This window comes from Xyrauchen texanus, chromosome 29, assembly GCF_025860055.1.
Source record: "Xyrauchen texanus isolate HMW12.3.18 chromosome 29, RBS_HiC_50CHRs, whole genome shotgun sequence".
In the NCBI taxonomy this organism is placed as follows: Eukaryota; Metazoa; Chordata; class Actinopteri; order Cypriniformes; family Catostomidae; genus Xyrauchen; species Xyrauchen texanus.
The window spans coordinates 24,407,927-24,429,023 of NC_068304.1; the positions used below are offsets into that span (position 1 = coordinate 24,407,927).

Consider the following 21,097-nt stretch of genomic DNA (forward strand, 5'->3'; position numbering starts at 1 on the left):
GAGAGAAGGCGTCGAATGATGAATGCATTTCACAGCTCTTGCTGTCCCAAGGACAGCCAAACATGAGGGTACGTGTCTGGCACAGTGCCTGAAGTTTACACTGACATCAGGGAGGAATGTGTCAGTGGAAGAGCATCAAATCTGGGCAGACACATTTTCTTGCTGCTGTCACAGGACTATTACCTTTGTTTGTAATGTTGGGACCATTGACCATCTGTGCCTTGAATAAAAGTTTGCTGCTTGCTTTGCTCTTAGGGTGCTTTCACACTTGCACTTTTGGTGAGTACCTGGGTTTGTTTGTCTATACGCAATTTTGTTTGACAGGCTGTATTAGCCTAGAATATAAGAATATAATTAAAATAAGAATATTCAATATAATGTATTCCCACTTGAAAACTGTGTGTGTGTGTGTGTGTGTGTGTGTGTGTGTGCGTGCTTGTGCGTGTGCGTGTGTGTGTGTGTGTGTGTGTGTGTGTTTGTGGGCATGTTTATGTGGTTTACGAGGACAATTTTTTGGGTTACAAACTGTTAATTACAAGAGTATTATGCTATAAATGTGGTTTATGAAGACATTTCTTGTGTCCCCATAATTTAAATAGCTTAAAAAACATATGAAATTATGTTTTATTGAAAATGTAAAAATGCAGAAAGTTTTTGTGAGGGTTAGGTTTAGGGGTTGTGTTAGATTTAGGGGATAGAATCTATAGTTTGTACAGTATAAAAATCATCAAGTCTATGGAAAGTAATTTGCCAATTTGCCAAAGTCCTCATAATGATAGGTAGACCAACGTGTGTGTGTGTGTGTGTGTGTGTGTGTGTGTGTGTGTGTGTGTGTGTGTGTGTGTGTGTGTGTGTGTGTGTGTGTGTGTGTGTGTGTGTGATGTCGTATCGTGACCCAATTATAGGTTTACTGTTGCCATGTCCTTGCCTATTCTCACTTTTAATGTGAGCACAGCTCTGACCTTTGCTGTTGGCACAATTGTCTGGAAGGTCATGATTGTTTATCAATGAGAGAGTGTGTTTAATGCCAACCCATCACAAATTGTGATGGATGAGTGTTTAATGTGTGTCTATAGGAAAAACAAGAACACTTGGCATTTGCTTTTTCAATACAAGTTTGCAAATCACTTGCAGTATAATTATGTGGTAATTGATAAAGTAGCAGGAAAAGGTAAAAAATTGACACCAGTGACAAGTTATTTAACTGCCTTTTTCTCCGTTTTTCTCCCAGTACCCATGCTCACATGCACACTTACCTGCCCACCCACCCACATATACTTACACACAGACAGTTACATGCTTGCATAAACACAACCCCCCCAACATAAATGTGTCGTGTCTCAGCAGTGCCCCTCTGTGCAGCTGTGCACCTGGAGGAGTTTCCGTTCCTACATTCCAATGAACCCAGACACCTGTTCACACCTCCACACAGTCCTCACACCTCAACAACCATCTTATTCTACAGCCCCCAAGACACATAAAATCCCCTTATTTTACAAGACACAGCAACAGACAAGCAACAATGCAACAGGTTTTGAAAGCTTCTCTGACATTGGCATCTGGAAAGGACTAGAAGGTTCACTTAAAGTTTAAAGGAACATGACTGTTTGTGGTTTTAATCTTAGATTACACACAGTGGCCAATGGCCATATGGTGAGTGTAAGAACATTCCATATTCCACAGCAAAAATAAACAAATAAATAATTAATACAATTAATAAATACAATTAATTATCAGTACTGTTATCTTGTTTTCCATTAAAAAATATTTAAACTCACTAACTAGATAAAGCAAAAATGTTATATTATTATTGCTTATTTTTTGTAAATGTATTATTTAGTATATTTTGTCTTGTTTCATGTCATTGATTTTGATTTTTTTTTTTTTTTTCACCTTTTTCAAGCATAACCCCATTTAAATTTAGCTTTGAACAAGCAATGGAACAAGACAAAATGCACTTATATAAAAAAATTACATTAAATAAAAAATGTCAATATGTTGATTGTTTTCTAAAAACAATACTGAACATGACCCTGTCTGTCATTGGTCGGACAAAACGTTTAAAAAAGATGTCATTGGTTGAGCCACTGTTGCTATGTCGAGCTGTCTGGGATGCTCAAAGAGGGCAATGCATTTATTGTGCCACAGTGTTTAAATATTTTTGTTGAAATCAACCTACAAATGGCTTACTTATCTCTGCATATTAAGCTGATGTAGGAGAAAGAAGTTTAACAAAATAACTCACTTCAGATTTGTTTTTGCTGTGTACACTAAAAAAGTGACTAGAAAGTTGAACCTAATTTCTTTTTAGCAAGTTTTTGCACACAGTTTTTCTAAGTGAATTTTAATGTTATAAAATCAAGTAAAATCTACTTAACTATGTGACACAATATCGACTAAAGTGAGAGCAAATTAAATTGTAATACAATTAATAATACAGTAAAAAAGTAATACTGTAACTTTAACTTACAAATCTGATGTACACCGTCTTTAAAGGTGCACTCAGTAAATTTTTCCCCATTAAAACATTTTTACTCGTAAAGAAAATAATTGTCATTTTGAAACATATGTATGAAATCATGAGCACTCACGTGAGATGAGAACTCTAGTCATATCAGTAATCTTATAAAAGCTGTTTTATTTTAAATGGGGGAGAGGTGCCCACATGGTGGCTGTCAATTTAGAATTACATGACCAGCTGAATACTACTTGCTAATCTCAGTAACCATCTTGTTATTGGACACTTCAATTCACGGATTAAATTAATCATGTCTTATTGTAAATGGTGTAATTCTACAATAGCATCTGTAACTGAAAACGTCTTATTTTGAAGGATGATATTAGGTGTCACTGTAATTCCAAGATGACATAAGCTACTGAGTGCACTTTAAAAAACAAGTATTAAAATTAGGGATGCACCGATTGTGAAATTCTGGGCTGATACCGATGTTTAAAATAACAATTTGTCCAATGCCGATATGGATTTATTTTTTATTTTTGTTTGTTTATTTTGTTTTTGCTGTTATTTAATCCCCCTTTTGTGCCAGTGAAACAAAGAAATCTTCATTATAAAAAATAAATGATCTTGTTAAGTCTTTCCGCCCTGCATCACACTATCATTGAATGAGCACAAATTAAATCATGCAAATTTATGAAACGTTTAATACAACCTTCTTTCAAATAACAAAGATTTTTTTTGTGAAAAATAACTTTTTCAAGAGCCTTTTTAGCCTGCTATACAGTTAATTTTTCACAAAAAATGTTAGTGTCACAGACCAGACACTAAAAAAACTCCCACACCACCGACATTTTAACACTCAACAGATTTGTTTTAAATGTTTTAAAACAGGTAATTTTGAGTAGAAAATGAACTTTAGACTTCAAAAAACTAAATGTAAAAACAAAATCAACAATAAAAAGGTGTAAATACTTGCAAACCTTGAAACCATGCAAGCTCATTAATCATTCAAGCCTGGTGCATACTGGGAACACCCACTTAGAAAAGTTATGTAAAATTTACTTATTTTATTTAACTGTGAAATTTACTCAAATTAGATAATAAAATGACAATGTTTTCTACTTTAGGAATAGTACCTGATGACCTGATAAGATAGCAAGCAATAATAAATAATATTTACTTTAATATTTAATCATATTAAGCTGAACTGATCACAGTACGGACATTGCAATTTATTGCCCTGGCCACATCTTCAGTCCTCATGCCTCCATGCAGCATACCTAAGGCTGAACTGATTACAAATGTGGAATTTACTAAATTTACTGCAATTTCACACTTTAACTTATTCAATGTAAAAATAACTTTTTTCTGTTATATTTACGTAACTAGAAAATATATTTTTTTCAGTGTAGTAAGTTAGTAACCATTTTTGATTGTGTGAGATTGTGAGATTTAAAACTTACTATAAATCCAATTCTAAGCCTTAGTCTCCTAACTTTCCTGCACTATATAAGAGATTACAGAAAAGTGATTCAACAGACAGACAGACATTGATGGCCCTTGCTCATTTGATCCCATTGTTTTTTAAAGCATTTGCCACACAGTAAGCCTCATCACCTGCTATAGACTCTGACATGCAATGCGTCTTATGTGACAACAGTTTCCCCACATACAACATGCTGTTAATTTTAGTCAGACAAGTGTCTGTTTTGTTCTACAAGTGGCAACAGCATTAAGAGAAGTTTTGTTTTTGCATAGCTGACATTACTTTGAGCTTCATAAAATTGCCACAATGGATTTAGATTGATTTAGGTTAACATATGGTTGGTTTTGTAGAACAAGCATACATAGCTTGTAGCAACTGAGGTCTAAATGTAGATAATGTCTTAAATTTCAAACACAGCAATACAGAAAATATATTACATGAATGGTAGGTTAAAATAAATAACATGCTTTTTTAAGGGCAGAGAATACTTTCTTCCAACCAAAACTTGTGACCACATAAAAGACTTCAAAACATCATTGAAAGTTTGTTGTGACCTGAAGAAAAAAAACACCTCCCTAATTTATCACCCCCCAGAAAAGAAACAGGAGGTCCACTCTGCTCATAACCCTCTGCTGGCCCAACACAGATTTGCGAGAAGCCGCTGACATGCAACTATCTCACTATGCCATCTGTTACTGTTTTCTCTAGACTTGACCACAAGACTTATGACTTTAGACTAAATGGATCCAGCATGGCACAAGGACACATCTATGAAGGATCAGGGTGCAAGGTGCCATATTTTTTTATTCACCTAGGTGAGGCGTTCAGATCTGTTGGTCCTTCCATACATAGACATATATCAGGTGATAAGGAGCTCAAAAAACACAGGAGAGCATTGGTCAGTTTCACAATAATAGTTTTTTTTTTTTTTTTTTTAAACCTTAACGTATGCCTTCAGAACAAGGCATGGTTTGCATGATATAATTTCTACGACATCTGAATTGTTCTTGTGAGTTCTTTTGAAACTCGAAGAGGTGGTCACCATGCATTGCCATTGTATGACATAAGTGAGAAGAATTATTTTTCAAAATTTCCCCCTTTGTGAATTTAAAAAGAAAGTCTTATGGATTTAGAACAAAGGAAGAATGAGTGTATATAATAATGACAACTTTTTTATTTTTCCGAATAAGGAGAGTTGACGTGTAACATGTCCATGGACAAGATTTTTGGTTTAAATTTATATGCAAGGGAAAGTTTTGATTTTATGTGCTGTGACTGGTCATGATTTATTTTTCATAATTTTTCATCACCTTTTTGTCTTCACTAGTTCATTTTAAATGGCTCTGTGGTGTGACAAATCCATTTTTAAAATGAAAAATAGTAGTCTCTCAAATAAAATGAGTGAGCTGTAATTGTAAAAGAATTAGCAAAATGCTGTTAAAAATAGTTTTCATGCAGCATGTCACATTGCAGAGGTCAACTTCCTAAAATATTTCTACCCATAAATGAAATCACAGGAAATAATGAGAAACTATGAATGAATTCTTCATGGCCATTTGTTGATAATCAAAGAAGGAATGTCCACAGAGAAGACAAAGAGCCCTCCAACTTTAAGACACTTACAGTAATATAGTTTCTCACACTCGATTGGTCATGTGTACACAATGCCATACATAATGCCTAGCTCTCCACTATTGAGATTCCAATTAGAGGCTTTTTGTCACAAACCAGGCCTCAAGGCCAGCTTCCGTTCTTGTGTTTTGGACTTGCTAGTTGCCTAGCGCTGCTGTATTCAGCAAGCTCATTAGGAGCTTTCTGGCATCCCAGTTCCCTCTCTTCTCCTTGCAAATTTAATTCCTTTTACTTGTCTCTAAATTGATGGGAAGGTTGGCCTGGGAATAATAAGGCAAAGTCTATGATTTGTGCTGGATTCAATCTGCAGTCCCTCAGTTAATCTCTAGACACAGGTGCTGTGGTGTGGAGGGCTCTTAGGCACGGATGGCACATCAAAACTAAATCAGCCTTTACTTAATTGGCAGGCTGATTTTGTTTGGCTTGAGCAGCCCCTTCTGCCCTCCTGTCAGCGAATCGGCTGTTTGCCTCCCCATGGTCCCACTGAGCGTGTGACTGCACATCCACCCTCACACATTAGCGGACTAGACACAAAACTCTATGCACACCTCTGCCTGCCACATTGTAAATACGAAGCACATCTGCTCATTAACATTGTCCAAAACCAACATTATTCAATGAGTTACAGAGTGTTTCATAGTAAAAGTTGCTATGTCATTTTTCTAGAGAAATATCAACAATATCTTCACAACCGTAAGCTAGAATGAAAATTCAATTTACTCAGAGTCAAGTGAAAGAAAATTTAAATCTCCAGTTTAATTTGTGAATATGTTATTTGTATTTTTGGGGGGGTTGGGGGGCTTTTGAACTCCTCCTAGACCATTGGTTCAATTTGCAAAACAATGTGATAATTTGTATGCATTATCTAGGGACCATCATGACAAAAAGTTGTAAATTTGTTGTGATGATCCAAATGTACTTATTGACCTATATCTTCTAAACACAAAGTCCAAACTTAAACAAACTTGGAAAGCTTAAACTTAAAGACATTTTATGGTTACATGCCAAATCTTGTCCAATTCTGCCCATAGGGGGCACTACATCTAAAAACCAGTTATAACTCTGCATCACTTTGAACAAGGAAGTTGGAATTTGGCATGCCTCTTCTTTGGGTCAAGTCCTAACATATCCTTAAAAATTATTGGAAAATTCAACCAAAATGGCAGTCAGCAGCCAATAAAATTTCAGCAGCTAATTATTAGCATTGTGAACAGCCAATCATTATGATATTTGGCATCCAATTACAGGTTGCCAAAATTAGACCGTTTACCTCACTTTCAACTGCTTTTATTTTCAGCAAACTTAACATGTTAAATATGTGTATGACCATAAAAAGATTCAACAACTAAGACATAAACTGAACCAGTTTCACAGACATGTGACCAACAGAAATGGAATAATGTGTCCCTGAACAAAGGGAGAGTCAAAAGTAACAGTCAGTATTTGGTGTGGCCACCAGCTGCATTAAGTACAGCAGTGCATCTCCTCCTCATGGACTGCACCAGATTTACCAGTTCGTGCTGTGAGATGTTACCCCATTCTTCCACCAAGGCACTTGCAAGTTCCCAGACATTTCTGGGGTGAATGGACCTAGCCCTCACACTCCGATCCAACAGGTCCCAGACATGTTCAATGGGATTGAGATCTGGGCTCTTCGCTGGCCATGACAGAACACTGACATTTCTGTCTTGCAGGAAATCATGCACAGAATGAGCACTATGGCTAGTGGCATTGTCATGCTGGAGGTTCATGTCAGGATGAGCCTGCAGGAAGGGTAGCACATGAGGGAGGAGGAAGGCCTCCCCGTAACACACAGCATTGAGATTGCCAGCTATGACAACAAGCTCAGTCCAATGATGCTGTGACACACCGCCCCAGACCATGACAGACCCTCCTCCTCCTTGGTGTAACGCTCATTCCTTCAGCAATAAACACAAGTCCGAACATCACCCCTGGTGAGACAAAACCACGACTTGTCAGTGAATAGCACTTTTAGCCAGTCCTGTCTGGTCCAGCAAAGGTGGGTTTGTGCCCATATGCAATGTTGTTGCCGGTGATGTCTAGTAAGGGCCTGCCGTACAACAGACCTACAAGCCCTCAGTCCAGTCTCTCTCAGGTACCGATCCTGTGCAGGTGTTGTTACACGTGGTCTGCCACTGCGAGGATGATCAGCTGTCCTTCCTGTCTTAAGCATCTCACAGTACGGACATTGCAATTTATTGCCCTGGCCACATCTTCAGTCCTTATGCCTCCATGCAGCATACCTAAGGCACGTTCACGTAGAAGAGCAGGGACACTGGGAACCTATCTTTTGCTATTTTTCAGAGTCAGTAGAAAGGTCTCTTTAGTGTTCTAAGTTTTTATAACTGTGACCTTAATTACCTACCATCTGTAAGCTGTTCCTACCACAGGTGCATGTTCATGTTCATCAAAATATATGTAATTCTATTATTGTTTTTTCAATGAAAATGTTTAATTGATTCATAGACATATCACAGAGGAAAAATACATTGTTTATACATTTAATCACATTTAACTCCCACTATTACCCCCCCTAGAAGTTAAAGCTCCTACCCCAGACTCTGAATTAGCAGAGAGTAATACACTGATGCCTCATTAACTTTTCCAAAAGCAGAAATCACCTCTCCCAAAGTATCTGCCACTTTAGCGGTGTGTGTGCTACTCCCAAAAACAATACAGAGTGGGTGGCACAGCTGTAAATGCCTATAGAACTAAGATCTGGGAATACCAACATTTTCAAAAGATCTCAACTCTCATATAGGTCACCGAGTGTAGTAACCCCCCTCACAATCCACTCTGACCAGCAGAAAGGGGACTTATTAATACATAATTCAAGGTTCAGCCATATGCTTGAGACAGCATGTAAATACATTTCTGAATTAAACACTCTGGACATTTTTGTCCATACTGATTGCAAATGCGAGATAACAGGGTGTAACTTACCTTCTCCGATTAGTTTGATAGAAAGGCTTTGCAATGGCAAAATAGGGGCAAGGCTCTCTCAGGTGGAAGCGACAAAGGAGTAAAATATCTGAGACCGAATGCATAGTAATTAAACAAAATCTTGGGTAGGCCTAGTCCACCTTTGTCAATCGGCCTATGTAAATTATTCAAATGTAATCTAGGACGCTTACCATTCCAAATGAAGGACTTCACTATGCTATCAAATTGCTTGAAATAAGAGAGGGGGATATATACAGGGAGATATTGTTAAAAGTAGTTACATTTTGGAATGCAATTCATTTTAATAACATTAACCTTCCCAATTATAGATAAATGTAATGAAGCCCACCTGCCCACATCACTCTGCCCTTTTTATTAAGGGGTCAAAATAACTAACTAAATCTGACAAATTTGCTGTCAATAAAATGCCAAATACTTAATGCCCTGTTTAAGCCACTGGAAGCCTGTAGACAAGGCCTTAATTACCTCGTCAAGCTCCTCCAAGTTTATCTCAGAATCAAGAGAATGTTGTTGCTCATTTGTCAATTTAGGGAGTTCTAATAGTTCCACAAAGTTTCTAATATCTTCATCATTAGACAAAGACATGGAACTATAGAGATCAAGATTAATAATGATAAAAGCATTATTAATATCAATGGCTGAGATAAAAATTTTACCGCAAGCAGATTTCACTGACGGAATGGTGGGAAAAGACTCTCTGCTATATATCTATCCAAAAGCTTACCTGCTTTGTCCCCCAAATCAAAATATGACCAGAATAGCCAAAACTCCACCATCTGTGACAAAATGGTATTAAATCTAAATTTCATTCAGGTCAATTCTCTGAAGCCATCAGATATTTGACACTTTAGCTCTGCCTCTGCACTTTTAATATTCCCTTCCAACTCCACTTTGGATTTGGATGAATGAGGCATACTCTATGATCCGACCCCTAAGAACTGCCTTAAGTGCAGTTGGCCTACTTATAGACACTGATTTCCGCCATTAGCATTTGTTGGAAATCAGGATTTTGCAAAAGGGATACATTAAAGTGCCAACTACATGATTTCATTTTCTCCGTATGTGGCAACACCTCTAAACTCACCAGGGCGTGTTCTGAGACTAAAAATTTCCAATTGAACAATCAACAACAGATGAAATGAGGGATTCGTATAAAAATAAATCTATTCTAGAATAAACCATATGAACTGATTAAAAAAATGTATAGTCCCTACCAGATGGGTTCAAAAGTATCCAAATATCTGATTTTTCACAAAGTCTGGGTACAAGAAAATACTGTGGTTCTTCCAAGAAAGACTTCCTTTACTCCTCACCTCGTGTTACACAAGCTCTTTATCAGATGATCTCAGAATTTTGACCAAAACTGATCGGGGCCTGTCTCCATCCGCGAATCTCCGAGCGGAACCCTGTGAGCTTGCTCGATTTCCAGCTTATGGCCTGTTATGTCAAGCAGACTCAGGAAGAGCCTGTCTAGGAATTTCACCATATCTTGGCCTTCTTGGTCCTCAGGAATACCAACAATTTGGACGTTGTTTTGCCGGTTACGATTCTCCAAGTCTTCTAATTGAATCTCACCGGTTTATGACACAAAAATTATTCAAACTAGCAAAGTGCGTAGAGCTCGCCGTTCACACGTCTGATCCTCGCATGGCGCCACGTGACTCCATAGACATCTAGATTTAATCGTTAAGAAGATATGCGCCTATACATTCTTCAGATGTAGTCTATAATGGCTAATTGGACTGTACATACTCTGTCTCTCTATTTCTCACACACTCTCTTAATTCATTTTCACTGTCGTTCCATGAATGCTGTGAAAATTTTTATTTTTTTTTTGTGAGATTGCTGCATATGTTCTCAGTAAATAGAAATGGTCATCTCTGAAAAGAGAAGCTGGAAGAAAAAGAAAATGATAACCTTTATAAAGCAGCCTTCTAATGGTGAATACTGTGGAAAAAAGGAGTGTGGGGGTGGCCACAACATGAAAGGCGATGGAAGAAAGATAATCTATAATGTGAGGCTATATGTACAGCCTGGAATCACCCTATTGTAACCAAAGAAACCTAAATGTTTCCACTGGCTGTCAGTAAATGCCTTATATCATGTCTCTCCCATGACTATGTTTCTGGAGAATGCTATTGGCCAGCCTGAGATCTCTATCTTTAATATGGTACAAAGAGTCTCTACATTGATTTACTAAAACAAAACATTATTTTCTTCAAATGTTAAATATTCATGATATGTCAGACATGATATTTTAGTTGAGGCACTTCATTTTTTAAGATGCTATTATGGTTAAGTCCACAGAAACAGACACATTCAATCAACAACTAGTACAATCAAATCCTCTGATGTATTCAAATGGGGTTTGTGTTTTGTTAAGCACAATGTGAGCAGAACCTCAGGTTAGATTACAGATGCTCCTATAAACAGAGATGCACTAAGGTAAACGCATGCAAACACATTCACACAAACACTTACATATGCCCACATGTCCATGTGTTCATCCTCTCGTATTGTGGAAAACCAATTGTTTTTCTTGGTCTCTCTCCACTGGGAATTATTTTCCACATTTTCAACATCTGTTTAAGAGTCATGTCAGCTGGAAAATTTATTTTTCGGTAAATACAACAAAGTTTGCAAGTGTCCATGCATAATTCGTACTTCTAGCAAATTAAGAATGAGGATGAAACTGCCCATATGTGTTGGAAGACTGGGAATAACAAGACAAAAGTGAGAGTGGTGGAAAGAGAGAACACAAAGAAAACTAGAGGATGATGAGACCATGTTCACAAAGCAGCTTAATGCATTTGCCATTCCTGTTTTAGAGTGCTAAATACAGTAATGATCACATACAGTTTGGTCATAAATAAGAGTGTCAACTACATTCTGTGACCATTTCAGGTGTCACAACTGCTTTTTGAGAGTGAGTTTGTTTAGCGCTGAGTGAACGGACCGAAACTGGACAACTAGTTTTCTGTCATGTCATAAATCCACAATAGTTTAATGGTTAAAACCCTACTCTTCAATCAGTTAAAACTAATAAAAAAATTTTTTAAGGCAATGGCAGTATATTATGATTTGGCATGTGAACTTGCACCTCGATTAAACAGCATTTAATTTAATAATGTTGTGTCAGTTGCAATCACCAAAGTCACACTGGTTACAGGCATTATTAATGGCTAATGCGAAAATCAAAAAAGGTGCTTGACTTAAGTTATTTGTTTATACAGACAGTATTCAACCCGCTCTTGTAAGCTGTTGAACAGGATAATTGTGTCACACCTAAAAGTAAATATCAGTTGTCAAATGGTTTATGCACAGTTCAGCCACAGTCTTCATCTGTCTTTCCAAGTATACATGACACTACGTAATAGAATATTTGAAGGAATGTCGAAAAATATGTTGGGTAAAAACATATAAAACATCCTCTGTCTTTCGGAGTGTGCACAATGCCGAGGACAATTGTGGTCCAAATAACATGCTGAGCGAAGCCAGGCTACAATCGCATTATCTAGGTCTGTTTGTCTGGCTTAGAAAGAATCATACTGGTGCAATTTCCATTGAAATAAATCATTTACATGACAAATGATTGTTTTAGTCTGGCTGAAATCCATGTTTAAAAACAGTACAGTTACAGTTTATACTGCATATATCTATAGTTGAGAACTAGAGCATTTAAAAAGTCCCAAAAAACATTGAGAGGAGAAAAATGCTGTAGTTTGTGAATGCTGTAAAATGCTGTTTGTTGTTTGGGTATGCAGAGAAAAGTTTCTGTTTGCGATCGTTATTGTGGATGACAGCTCTTCATCTTTATGCTTCAAAATGCCTACAGCTCGATCTACCACACAACAACAGGGGAAAGGGAAGTGAGCTGCAGGAATATGCAGGGCTGAAGTCCTGTGTACTTTTTTCAATAGTCTTCCTGAGTGAATGTGATTACAATCTGGCAAATTCACATCTTACCATAATCAAGCAGGACTTTTACATGTATATATCCGCCTGGCTGCAAAAGAATAGCAGGGCTTCTGATAAGCACTTGGATAGAGTTGCGCCTCCCACCCTTTCTCACTCTCAGTTCTCTCTGTATGCAGGTGAGAATAAGCCACCTTGAACTTTGAATGCTTTAGCAGAGGATTGTATTTTTTGCAGGCAGGGTTCAAGGGGCATCCTATTCCCAGTGGGAAGTTCTTTTTCAACTCCAAAATACATCATGCGTTATAGCTCCTACAAGAGAGCTTGGAACATTCTCTCTCTCTCTCTCTCATCTCAATCTTTTGTCTCTCTCTCTCTTTTTCTCCAACATTGCATTCATTCCTTGGCCTCTGTTCCCCCACAGCCTGGGCTGAATGAGAAATCAGCATCTCTATAAAACGCCTTTTTACAAGTGACCCATTCCCTCCCCCCAGCCCCAATGCCCCACTCCCACTAACCCATCCTTTGCCTCTTCTCTAAAGTAAGGAATCCATAGGAGGTTTATTTGAGATGTAGCACTAAGCGTGAGAACTACTGGGATGGGAAAATCCATCCGGCCATGCTGAATGGACCGCATAGAATGGTTGTGCCGTTATTCCAAAATCAGACAACTTCGAGGTCTTTTCTAACACTCTTCCAGCACAACTCGACTTGTTTTCAGTCAACTATAACAAAACCAGCTGTCGCCCATACAAAACCGTCATTGCTGCAATGCTGCTCACCCTGAGTGAGCCTTTTTGTGGTGTCACTAGAGCTCTTTTGTCAACATTAGTTGTCTGTGCTTATTTCTTGATTTGAATAACATATTTGTGATAGTTTTGTGTGTGTAATTGAGTGGAGCAACTAGCTGGCCGTGGAAATGAAACAGGACAGATCAGATGTTTTCTGTGGAGTTTGGCGAATGCTTAGTTACGGCACACTTGGAATGAAAAAGGGAGATGCTCATACAATGAGTCCCAGCAGTTTTATTTAGTTCTCCCCTCATTTGTATTTCCTATCAAAGATTGCATTTTGAATACCATTAGAAAAAATGAGCATAAAACAATAAAGTCTAATTTAGCTGTCACCAATATGAATAATGGAACATGGATTTTATTTATCAAGTCAGTTTCAGCAATATTTTATTTATTCATTAACATTAGCATTTCAAAAAAGATCATGGCACCATTGAGTAGCTACATAAATAAGTTTAAGAGTCAAAAGTGCTTTGGTGTAATCTTTGACCCATTCTCTCATTTGACAATTTAATTAGACTTGTAAACCAATTTGACTAGAGCAAAAGTGCATGTACTGTATTAGCCTCTCCAACATGTATTGTAATCCATAAACCATGTTATGAACTAAATACTACTAAATGCAAGCAGTCCATTTTAAAGCACATGACTTACAAATAATTATTTATTAATTTACTGTTTGTTTGGTACACACTTTATTCATTAGGATTTATGCTATTTAAAAACACCATTTAACCCAAACTTTCTTGCCGTTAATCTGAAATTGCTGTATTCATTACTTATAAATGAAGTTACAAGGTAATAAAATACTATGTGTGTGCAGAAATTGTCATGTCAGTCATTACAGAAAGCTACTGACGTGTCCATTCATGAATGGCTTTGAGACACAAGCTCTTAAACTAACATGGAGGGTAGACTGAGCTCAACATGTAGAACATCACAGTACACACTTATAATTTAAAAAGATCTTATAAATATAATACATTTGCAATTAAATACGTTTTTTAGTATTAGTATTTGCATTATAACATGCATATTATATTTTTTGTGAGACTTAAAGTATTAGTAAAGCAGACTTTTATTCTGGTAGCTCTTTGTTGTATATTATTTCGTTATATTATTTCATGTTTTTTATCTTTATTTCCTCTAATTATCAGTTGTCTTGTATTGCTTGTAATTGATTTTTTTTTCCTTTCATGAAATCTTAGAATATTTATATTTCTTCATACTTTGGGCAATGCCTTTTACTGTGGGTTTGCATTGACTAAATAAACTGAATTAAATGTCATTGTCTTCTATTCAACTAAATGAAGCAACAAATAATAACGTTTAAAAATCAGCTGTGCTTAGCCAGATTGAAAAGCACATTGCATCTCATCACTTCACTCCCCTAAGCCGGCTCTAGACGTTTACCAGAACATTTTCAGAGAGATTTATAGTATTCCAGAGAGATTTATAGTATTCCTTCCCCTTACAGACACAACTCTTCCTTGAGCAATGGCCCAGTCTTTACTATGCAGCTTTAATTGTCCATTTCAGCTATGATGGCCACCTCCTTTTTTTTTCATGAGGACAGTTTTGTAAAAGAAGCAGCCAATGAGGGCAGCCTGCATTTAACATCTTTGAGAAATATATTCAAATGGATATGACAGTAATCCTCTCAACAATGTACTGTCTATATCCACGTCCCCACCAATTTGTTTCTGCGGAATGTGCTCAGACATGCCAGTCAGATGGCAGACTTGCGGAAAATGTGGAAAAGTGACTCCCATACGAACTGTCCCACTTCTCCCTGCACAACTCTTGATCCTTCATTAAACATTTCATGGCTGACATATACTTAAGCTCTAGCATTTTCACTGCCACATTGTCAGAGCAAAAACTACACTGAAGTGCTTTTTATCTGTACACATTTAGAGTAGTAATGCATAATGGTAATGCATGATACTAATTATATATATTATCTATCTATCTATAAAATGTTACAAATTAAGCCTTTTTCTAGTTGTCAACAAGGAACAGGAACATATCTGTTACAAATGTGATGAACAGCGCCTGTGGTTACTCTGCAAGGGTGCCAGTGTGAACTTGAGTGTAACTGACTTCACCCAAAGACTAAATCACATTGAGATCAGTTGCAAAAAAGTTATTACAAAAATGGATCTGGATAGCATAATTTGTTTGCAGATATCACTTTGTTTAATGTTTTGTTGTTTAATAAAATTAATTAAATGTTATTTAAGTGTGAATTAAATGTCCAAAAATGTCAACTGTAATTATATTTGGTGACAACATGATGGCCCACTGTCAGGGGGGGTCAACGGGTACAGATGACCCCGGGCCCAAGGCCCAGGGGGGCCCATGCAAAGGTCTATAGTTGACCCTTAATGGACTGACTAGAGTCAAAATGCCTCACCAAAGGTTAAAATCAGGGGCACAACAAAGAAATGCGAGTAAACAGAGAGCAAAAGTGAATGAAAGAAGCAGAGAGGCGATGGCCAGATTTCTTGCCAAGCATGAAGCACTAGGTATGACGCGAAGCTGAACGTGGCAAAAGTGAGGAGCTAGTGTAGACTAGCGAATAAAACTGCAGCTAGCTATCTTAACCTTTAAATAACGTTACCACGTTCACTTAACTAGATAAGATATCAATATAATAGATAGCTATAAATGCCCTTATAATTAGGTATGGGTACCAAAACCCGGTATTAAATGGGACCCGGTGCTAAATGATTAAAGACTGTAGTGTTGATAAGCTCCGACATTACGTTTTTTATTACGTTTTGGTGTAATTTATAATCTCGGAGTTGCCCTCCACACACACACACACACACACACACACAGATCAGTGACCAGATCCCAACAAATGTGGGACAAAGAGTACCTAAGTTAATGGTACCAATTAACACGTTACCAATGCTAAGAAGTCAAAATTTTTTATATGACGTCTATCTAAAAATAAAAAATAAACATGCAATTTTCCCTGGCGCTATGTAGGCAGCACAGGTCCACCTGCACTTGACCCACATGTGCACAGATTGATTGACGTCAAACACAGCCCCTTGATGACAGCCTTCCCTGCTTTCTTAGCAGCCATTGGATACAATTATTTTATTTACATTTTAGATTTGTTTCCAGTGAGATATTGAGTTTATATAATGACTTTGATGTTGTAAATATTACTGTTGCTACTCTAGAAACAACATTCATTAAAAAAATTCTATATTTTTATCAATTATTTAATAATTGACAAAAAACAAACCAATAAGGAGTATCGATCAGAGAAATAGTATTGATAAACTCCTAACAATACCCATCCCTAATTATAAGACAATTATATTGCAACCTGCTGGAATTACTAAAGCTTGCAATTAGCAAATATTTAGGCCTGAAGTCAGCGAGAAAATAATCAGACTCTTATAATGATATCACCCTCTATCAGAACCTGAGGGAGGGACGAGCATCCCCACCATGTAGAGCAGGTCCATTGAGGGAGAGACTAGCATCCCTAAACAGTGAGTGAGTGAGTAACACAAGGATGGGTAGGTGGTGGTGGACAGTGCTGCAGTGCGATGGATGAGGGCTGTGCCGCAGTAAGTAAGGGTTGCTGTTTTTTTGTTGTTTTTTTTATAAATAAAACAAAACTCATTAAGAGTAAGAAAACACTCTTTATTAAAATATTAGTTTTTCATATTCAGGTTGGCAATGAGCATGTACAAGCAGCGTAAAAGTACTCTGCACAGTCAAAGTCTGTCACTATTTCGCAATTTGGAAAATGTTGTCCCCCTGTCCATAAATCCTAATGGCGGCCCTGACAACATGTATACATGTGGCTGTACTGTATTTTGGAAGGGAGAGATGTTAGTTACCAGATCCCACATATGGAGATGCTATAGTAGCATTTGTGCCAAAACAGTGGCATTTGTGCAAAATAGCCACAATTTACTTTTCTTCTTTCTTTTATGAACAAGAAAATGGACAACTGTAGCTATCATACTTTTGCTATAAAAGGTAAAATTAACATTATGATGCCGGCATGGAAATTTGGTGGACTGAGCACTAAATTCTGATGCTTCTCAAGCAACTGAATTTTTTTGATCACTTTATAGCCAGGACCCACAATGCATATCAAACATTTTAATGTGTCAAAGTAGATTCTTTGTTTGCGGTTCATCTGCCATGCCTAAAAAAATTATAATGCCATGAATAGCACTCATAAATCATGCTAAAATAGACATTTCCCACCCACAAAATTCCACATACATCCAAATTAGGATACTATATGTTTCATTGAAATCATGCAGAATGAGGCAAGGCATGTTTTGAATAAATTCAGAAGGTCTGTTTTGATTAAAACTGAGTGTCACTTTGATGGCCATTAATTGCAAAGAGACTATAGTCATTGAGGTTTGGCTAACTGTGAGACAGACATGTCCATGTCACATGAAAAGCACTGACAGGTGACTGGACTGGTCTGAGAACAGCTGCCAAAACATGCCGGTGAAGAAGGACATGTTCCAGGCTGCTAATGACTAGCACAGCACAGACAATGAGCATGTTTAAATACACAGCAATATACTGATAACTATGAAAAATCAGCTTATAATAATAAAAAATAATAATAAAAAAAAAACAATGTGATTTGAAATAGTTGAGTATCAGCACTCTTGGAACACCGCTTATAAATTTGATTAGGACTAACTGATTTTTTTTTTATAGATAATATTTTTTATTTAATAAAATAAGTTACTTATAATACATGAAGATGATATTACCGCATGAAGCTTATTTCAGATTAACTGACTAAACATGTTTGACAGTCTAGGAGCCTTTTTCATGATTTTCTTTTTAAAAGATAATATTTTTAATTTAATAAAATAATTTACTTATAATACATGAAGATGATATTACCACATGAAGCTTATTTCAGACTAACTGACTAAACATTTTTGACAGTCTAGGAGCCTTTTTCATGAGTCAGAGGATGTCAAAGGGAAGTTTTGCCTTTTGACATATCATAACTTCTAGAAACTTTAAGATGAATGATCATTGGTCTCTTGATTATGTATCAAACCTCACTTGACTGTTCCACCATATCACTGTAATGTAGACAGATTACAAAACTTAACTTCACTCTTTCTCCCTCTCTCTTTTCATGTGGCTATTAGGGGGGTTATGTGTGTGTACACATCTAAGTCAGTGTTTGCATGTGAATGTGTGTGTGCTTCAAGATGTCTAAGACCATGTCTCTTCTCATTAGCTGGATCCATAACCTGCTCTAGTGGAACAAATAGGGTTGTAGTTTCAACTTGCCCCTCTCTGACAAATGACTTATTCTCCACATCCACTGCCTGCCTAAGGTGCTGAAGTGACAATGATACCGGTATTCTATGTCTCAACCAGCACAGCTTTGATGTTTTCAGAGGGTTTGCAAGTATGGACACCCCCAGGTGCATTTATGTCTACACATACACACACACACACACACACACACACACACACATAAAGAAACACAAAATAAACACACAAAATCGTGTCTAAAGAGTGATACTGTATTTTAACAGCTGTACCTGCTTTTCCCCTTCTATAATACCTTGCTCAAGTACACAGCAAGGTGTTATAAGGTGTACATATAAAAATGTAAACACAATCAATCAAATATTCACTCTTTCAATGGGTTCGATTTTGAAAGAAATCTCAAAATGTGAGAAAAATAAAATTTTCTGTCAGAAATTTCCCTCAAACCCAAAGAGTCTTGTGTTTGTTCTGCAGCCACTGCCCTTAATCCTCCTCCCATCAACCGAGATTTGCTGCTTTTGACACTTCACTTTGCAGTGGCACAAATTCAGCAGACAAGCTGACAAACCAGGTCAAGGTGTAAAATGAGCTTGCACCTGTGGTTCTTTTGTTCTTTCAAAATGCTTCATCTGCATAAGGACCGGTGACAATTTTAGCTACCATTGTCGTTTTGAAAGCACCACTGAATAATTGAAAATATTAGATTATGGCCATTGCATACTTCTTATTACAATAGTTAGTTCTGAACCTCAAATTTTATTGGACAAGTGGTGTTTCAAGAGTGCTGATATTTAGCATAACAGCACTGGGATGTTTCACTGTTCATATCATGGAGTGGTGGTGGTGTAGTGGTCTAAACCACATAACTGGTAATCTGGTAATCAGAAGGACACTGGTTTGATCCCCACAGCCACCACCATTGTGTCCTTGAGCAAGGCACTTAACTCCAGGTTGCTCCAGGGGGATTGTCCCTGTAAGAAGGGCTCTGTAAGTCGCTTTGGATAAAAGCGTCTGCCAAATGCATAAATGTGATGTAACTGTAAATATCAACCTGCTTTGGATTTTGTACTATTTTAATATATTTTACTATTCATTAGTCATACAAAAAAATACTAAACTGGCCATATTATGATTAAAAGTGGAGCTTGAAAATGTGTAAGTCCATGCAGTATAAAATGAAATATCAGGCTAGCAGCTACAAGTCTGTATACTCATTGTGCCTGCCGACTCTTTTCGTTTCTCATTGCTTTGTGAGTCATAGAGGCTGCAACACCTCCCACAGTCCTTCTTATAAGGGTAGAGCTACCTACCCCAGAATAAGAGCTAAAAAGACAGCCTTAAATCTCTCTAAATGGCTAAGAGTCATAGAGTATATGTCCTCATATACGAAAATGAAAAAAGTACTGTTTTGGGGTAAAAGTACCTAAAATGGGCTTTAGGTCCTGTAGTAGGAAAGAGCTTTATGTGAACGCTGTCACGTTCCTCTGTTGTCTGCCCTGTGTCATCATCACTGCCATTTTGTTAAAGAACTACACTTCCCAGTATCCACCTGTCATCATCACTGCCATTTTGTTCATTGTTCTCACCTGTGTCCTATTTAGTCATCACTCCCTGTGTATTTAAGCCCTGCTTCTTGTTTTCTCCTTGTCTGTTGTTGAATGTTGTTGATGTTCGCTCCCATGCCTGTGTTCCCAGCTCCAGTGTTTTCGTGTTTTGTTCTCATTTTGCCCATCGTGATAGTTTTGTTTGTTCATGTCTGTTTGTTTCCTTTCGTGTCAATAAAGAGAACTGCTTTTGGATCCGCACCCCCTCGTCTGCCTTCGTTGCCTCATTCGTAACAAACGCGATTACTTCCTGGTTCCCGCATGACCAAAATCTGTGTATTGGAGTTGGCTCCCGTAACACATTATCAGTAACATACAGATGTAATGTACAGATTTTGTTGTTTCGGAAGGAAATTGGTACTTTAATTAACCAAAGTGGCATTCAACTGATCACAAGGTATAATCAGGACATTACTGATGTAAAAAAAAAACAGCATCATCACTATTTGAAAGTCATTTTTGATCAAATCTAGACAGGCCCCATTTCCAGCAGACATCACTCCAACACCTTATCCTTGAGTAATCATGCTAAATTGCTAATTTACTACTTGAAAATCACTTTCATTATATCAAACATATAATACACATATAACAGTTGAAAGCTATTTGGTTTGTTAAATGAAGCTTAACATTGATTTTGTGTTTGTTTTTGAGTTGCCACAGTATGCAATAGACTGGCATGTCTTAAGGTCAACATTAGGTAAAAAATGGCAACAACAAAAAAAAAAAAAAAAACTACAACAATAAAAGAAACAGCTTTCTCTAGAAACTAGTCAGTCAATCATTGTTTTGAGGATTGAAGGCTGTACAATGCTTGAAATTGCCAAAAAACTGAAGATTTTATACAAAGGTGTACACTTCAGTCTTCAAAGACAATGGACAACTGGCTCTAACTAGAACAGAAAGAGATGCGGAAGGCCAGATG

At 37.2% G+C, this 21,097-nt stretch overlaps 1 protein-coding gene across 1 annotated transcript in view; it reads left to right on the forward strand.

Annotated features, from left to right (window-relative positions):
- The first annotated feature begins 215 nt into the window (after positions 1-215).
- The window catches only part of LOC127623272 (repulsive guidance molecule A-like), a 67,955-nt gene continuing 47,073 nt past the window's right edge, over positions 216-21,097 (forward strand). The window contains exon 1 of the mRNA XM_052097656.1: positions 216-279. The gene's annotated coding sequence lies outside the window, so the exon portion shown is untranslated. The remainder of the gene's footprint in view (positions 280-21,097) is intronic.